This window comes from Rutidosis leptorrhynchoides, chromosome 7, assembly GCF_046630445.1.
Source record: "Rutidosis leptorrhynchoides isolate AG116_Rl617_1_P2 chromosome 7, CSIRO_AGI_Rlap_v1, whole genome shotgun sequence".
NCBI lineage: Eukaryota > Viridiplantae > Streptophyta > Magnoliopsida > Asterales > Asteraceae > Rutidosis > Rutidosis leptorrhynchoides.
The window spans coordinates 160,965,215-160,971,831 of record NC_092339.1 but is presented as its reverse complement, the minus strand read 5'-3'; positions in this window follow the sequence as shown (position 1 = coordinate 160,971,831).

Sequence of the window (6,617 nt, the reverse complement as noted above, 5' to 3'; positions counted from 1 at the left end):
CTTGTCATGGGGCAAACTTAAACGTTTAGTCTAAATATCACGCTTTGGCATAACTTTAGATCCTGCGGGAGATCAACTTTACAAAATAAATCTTGTGGTCTAAAAACAACTATTCCTACTTTTGTTAAGCCTATGAACTTCACTCAACCTTTTTGGTTGACACTTTAGTATGTTTTGTCTCAGGTGCTGTTTGATCAAGTATACTTATCTACTTCTCATGTGATGCTACTTGGACTTAGGATCAAGAGCTATCGCATTTATTACTCTTGTATTTGAAACAATTACTTTATTGTAATTTCCATTATTGTAACGACATTTAATTTTCCGCTGCGTACTCAATAAAGCTTATTTTTTTTTATCATTTAGAATTGTTCTCGTATTATAATATGTTGGTATATTTTGATATTAGTGACGTTCCTTCCAGACCCTATTGGGAGGTCGTTACAGATTGGTATCAGAGCATAACCAGGCTGTTATAGAGAACCAGGATTGCATTTTTATGTGTGCTTTACTTGTTAGCTAGGGTGCCTCAGCAATCTAGGAAACTATAACCTTTTCTGCTTTAGACTTTAAAGCACTTAGGGATGCCTTGTAATCTTAAAGCATATGCTTTACAATCTTATCCTAAGACTGATCAAAATCTCATTCCTAATGTTAGGATGTCTAATTCTCACCAAGCGACCAAAATGAATCTTTTCAAGCCAACCGAAAAAGATACTGAAAGGTCTTCCATTGAAAGACCAGTCCAAAGCCCACCTTATGGCTTTGGTGGTCCTCCCTCACCAAACTATAGACTGGATACTTTACCTAATTCTCCCGATCACCACCCGACTCCAAGACTGGAAGGCAAGGGGAAACGTCTTGAAGAAACCGTCCCGTCAAAGAAAAGATCCCGATCTCCTTCCTACGATGAAGTGGATGCCAAGTACGAGAACATGAATCTGCGAAAAACTTCCGATGACCTAATTCTCCATATTGCAAGGATCGATGTTCAAATCAAGGAGCTCATGGAGGAAAATGTTGAACTAATCTTTATGATAATCTCGAGTTCCTGCATGAGAAATAAAAGGCGAAGAATGAGAAAGTTGAGAAGTTTATGAAGAAGGTTGAGGACGAGAAGAATGTATATGAAGACTACTTCAATCTTAATATTTCCTAGTTATCTTTCCAGATTCTTATCCATGTAAAGGCTATGTGTGACGATCGCTCCAAATCCATATGGACGAACACGTCATTCATTGATTTCATTGCGAGGTATTTGACCTCTATATGATACGTTTTGTAAACATTGCATTCTTTTGAAAAGGCACACCATAAATGAATATTTAAATCAAAGGTTTTCAACATCTGATGATTTTTTACATATAGACAATCACCATAAATAATAGTTTACAACAGTATTTCCGTTGACAATGCAGTCAAAATAAGATACATGGTGATGATTTGGTGAATGCAACGTCTCCTTAAAAAATATGTCATGTAAGACTCCATGCACATAGCTTGTTTAACATCTAAGCAAATAGCGGAAGATTTCTAGAAAACCTGAGAATAAACATGCTAACAAGTGTCAACATAAAGGTTGGTGAGTTCATAGTTTTATTGTTTCATATAATCTGTATATAAAGGTGGATCACAAGATTTCAGTTGTTTCATCCAGAAACGTTTATCAAAATATTCTACAAGATTGAGCACCCTGGTAACTAAGCTTTAACGTTATAATATAATTTGTACCCTTTGTATAATCATCTTAATAATACACGTAAACCAACGTGTACGTTTCTCAAATAGCATACGTTCGTTAAAAGGCTAGCGCTCTAGCTCGGACGGGGATGTCAAGCCCTATGGATCCATATACTACTACTCGCGCCCACCAGTTCTTATAACTGGCAGTTACTAGTTACCAAAGCTAAGGGATTTTCGGTTCAAACTCAGTGTAGAATTTAGTATGTACTTGTATCCATTGCGTTTAAAATAAAGTGCATGTATTCTCAGCCCAAAAATATATATTGCAAAAGCAATTAAAAAGGGATCAATGAAACTCACCTTAGCAGCATATAAAGTTGTTCACCAAAATGTGATCGAAACTCGGATTACCAATTAATCGTAGATCTCAACCTAGAGAACATACGTTGGTCAATAAACGTCTATCAAGCTAGGTCAAGTCATAGTGTATCACAATCCTAATGCTCGAGATCGACATATAATAGTTATCCAAAGTCGTTTCAAAAAGTCAATTTTGACAATAGTTCAACAAAACGAGACGTGCCTTATATAAGGATTCATTTACCCGGTTGGTAATATTTAAAAGTTCACTTTATCAATCTCGTAAACAAGTTGTTTAAATCTTAATTGCAGATTCAAAAGTAATTTCAATTAACGTCAATCATAATTCAGTTGATCATATCTTTTAATCCGTTCATCGAAACTATTCGATATCTAAATGAAAAGTTATTGATTTTTCGCCAGCTTTCCAAAAACATGTATATCATATACCTTTTACTAGTAATATATGTATTTAATTAGTGATTCATTATAAACTGTTTAACGACGAAATTTAGCATACAAGCATATATAAATATATATACTCGAGCACTAGACATGGATACATAATTAATATATAAAAGATAAGATATGAGTGCTTATGTATCAGTATTGAGATTCAATATTGTAGGAAAGTACGTAGACATAACGGAGATGATAAACACTAGGTTTGATTCACAAATATACCCCCGAACATTACCCATAACCTCCTTGGCAATAACCCATAATTTCCTTAGCTCTATCCCGCTTGAAAACCATTTTGAAAATAACCCACTCATGACCTCGTCGTAGTATTTTATGTATAATACATAATTAATAATACTAATAATAATAAGATTAATAATAATATTAATCTTAATAATATAAATAATAATAATAATAATAATAATAATAATAATAATAATAATAAAATAAATTAAATAAATATTATGGAGTAATAATACTAGAGAAAGAGAGATAGATTATGAGCCAAAAATCGTGCAATTTATAGAACCTTTTCTGAAAAAGTACCCCATGCGATCGCATGGGATTTGTGCTTCAAGGCCATGCGATCGTATGGCCCTCTGATCCAGCTCACAAACTTTTAACTTTTTGTTTGTCGACATAATTTTATATAATATATATAATATATTTAATTTATATAATTAATTATATATTATATTAAATTCACATGCATAGTTGACTTGTAATTTTTGTTCCGATAAGTCGTACGTCATCACTCAACTTATGTCCCGGTTCCGGTTTTTCAAATGTCCTTTCGTACGCTGAGAAAACTTGTATTTTACATTTTGTGTCACGTACCTTTGTCAAAATATAGCCTTAAATTATCCCTAAACTATACCACTCAAAGTATCTCTTAAACTTTCGATTATTTTGATCATTTACTTCTATAAATCATCATCTCACTATTTGTTAATATATATATAATAACAATTCGTTTTTATGACCAAGTTAATATTATATTTTATCGTATTGTTAAATATATATTTTCAATATTAATAAACATGTTTTAAAATACATATCGCAAGTTATTCATATATCTAATTCCAACAGTTGATATTCCTTATTATTGTATGTGTCCAAATTATGTTATTTAAACAAACACTTTACCATTTATTCCGAATACCGTTAAGAATGAATGATTTCCCAAATCAACGTGAACCTTACAACAGAGACCCGTAATAATATCATAATCCTTAAGGAATTCAATAATTATCTTTTAATTCAATCATTTGGCATAATATTTTAACTCTGTATCTAAATATATCAATCAGATATCAAACCAATAAGTTTAATGCACAGTATCATATACTCAACACTTTGTTATGTTTTCAATTTATGGTATATATATATATATATATATATATATATATATATATATATGTATCTATTTACATATAATTATTCGCGAATTGTTGAGAACAATCGGAAGGTAATTGAATAGTTCAAAATTTTGAGATTCAACTTTACAGACTTTGCTTATCGTGTCGGAAACATTAAATCATTTAAAGATAAAGTTTAAATTTGGTCAGAAATTTCCGGGTCATCACAGTACCTACCCGTTAAAGAAATTTCGTCCCGAAATTTAAGTGAGGTCATCATGGCTAACAATAGAAATGTTTTCATGACGAATATGAGTTGATAAATGGAATTTTATCACCGTTGAATTATACGGATAAAACAATCCGATTTCTCGAAGCGTATGAGAGAAGTTATCGTAAAAGAGTGAAATGAAAGAATAGAGATTCGTCTTAGCTTTTGACGTAGTTACGATTGATTTCCGGAATTTAAGGAATAGAAAATCTTCATAATCTAAATAAGATTTGATTCTTCGAAATTTGCGGAAATTAGGATTTTCTTTGATTAAATGCGTAATCTGTCTCGATTGCTATAAATTGACCTCTTCCATTTTATTTATTTTCACCACTCCTATAATCTTCTTTCTTATTTCATACATCCCAATAGATTGTGAAAATGCTTAATCCAGTTCTGATTCTTGATATTTTCCTGGCTAGCGTATCCTTCATTCTTCTTTTTCATCTGCCACTAGAGGAAGTTATTTTCTTCTACTATTACCTTGGGGTTATAGTGTTTTTCATTCTCCCGTGTCTTTATATTGCTATACGCATTGATATACACGGTTTGTAATTTCGGGGTTGTTATCGGGCTTTATGTTCTCCATTATATTTCAGAGCTTCATGCTTTCGTTTTCTCTTCCCGACCTTAAGTTAAGCGAATAATGGTCCAGAATTCGTAGGTATGAATTTCAGAATAAACATAATTAATGTTCTAAGAAAGAAACGGTAATGGCACAATCCGACTTGTCAAATTACCAGAATATTCGAAAAAGACCGAATCATCAAGAAATATATTTTCTTGATATGTTTAGAGATTATATAGAATGAAAGAGTTATGTAACATGGTTTATGATGAGGGTGTGATCTATGAACCTTTGTCACGTTCCATTAGAAACTCAACATGACTTACTGTAATATAATCACGTTGATCAAGTGTCATTATATTATACTAACTCATGCTTCAGTTCCCAACATTACTTCAAAACATCCATTTTTTTCGAATTTTTCAGATTTTAGAAACTAAAATAGTTTCTTTTATGATGTAACACAGATAGCGCGAAGAGGTAATGATTTCAGATAAGAATGGTTTCGAAAAATATCTTCAGAAATATTGAGGATATTTATAATGGGAGATACGATGATATCTTAGAATATTTAAGATAAGATGATGATGAAGAATATTGTCCGCAAAGGTTTTAGAGTAAGGAGTAAGGTATTCGCTAATGATTTCAGCAGACTCTGAATCATTTGGATTCTTTGAAGGTAGATTTAGTCTTTGTGATTTGTCCACAGCCTCCTTCATGGTCTGCTCAATCCGTTTTTCAATTCCAAACCTTCTCTTTTTCTATGCTTTCCCACCATACTATTCTTTATCATCAAACTTTTGACTGTTAAGGTCGTTTACAGTTTTTGCTGCTTCATCAACATTTTTCCAAAATTCGGAGAACTAGTTTCGTAGTTTGAGGTGTTTTTCGGAAACTTCACATTTGAAGTATGTAAGTCCAGGAGGTAGACGTTATATGTACACATATAACTGTTGGCGTAGACGTGCTACAAGATTTCAAGATACTGATTGCTAATTTCCGATAGTTGGTATGGCAATTGTCGTTACAAGATGTGGATGAGTACATGATACAGTTTCAATGAGTATAAGGATTTTTCGGAAGGTCAAAGATCAATGAAGTTGTTGGTAAATTTACTGTTAATGTGGTGAAACATGAAAGGTTCCCCAGTAATTAAAACGTATATGCCAAAATTACAAGTCTGAAAGGTCATCGTTGACTGGTTGAATGGTTGATAATACTGGATACTTTGAAAAGGAATTCCAAGGTTATTTTTGGTAAAAACAATACCAAAGGATCTTTCACAGTTTTGAAGTCAAAGTATAGCTTTGAAAGATGTAGAGATCTAAGAATGATTTCACCGGTTCAGAGTTATGACTTGGATTCTGATCCGTCAATATCAGAATATGTAATTGAATTTGTATGAAAACGATTGTATATCGCTGTGAGCATAGTTAATAACTTTTGAATCAAAGTTGAAGAATGTACAATATAACATATTAATTGTGAACTTATATATTTCCCGAGTATTACCTACCCGTTAAAGATTTCACAATTAATACTTTGTACAAAAGAATTTTTATTACCGTTTTTATGAAAATATATGTATGTATATTTTCTTCAGATGTAATACAGATTTAATGAGTTAATATCATATTAAGCTCATTTGATTTTCGGCTTGAATTAGAAATGAATAATCTCTAAAATATTAAAGATTACATAATCTTTGCGGAGTATTTCGCTAATGAAATCAATACTTCATTATTTATTCTTATTGATATTCCTTGGTGAAGGGTGTTGATATTCATGGAATTCTTGCAAACTTCGCAAGGTGCAAATGATGTTTTCTAGAAAGTTTCGAGTGCATCGAAGATGAAAGTGTAAAATCAACCATATTATTGAATAATACACTTGGTTTATTATGAAACGGAATTCT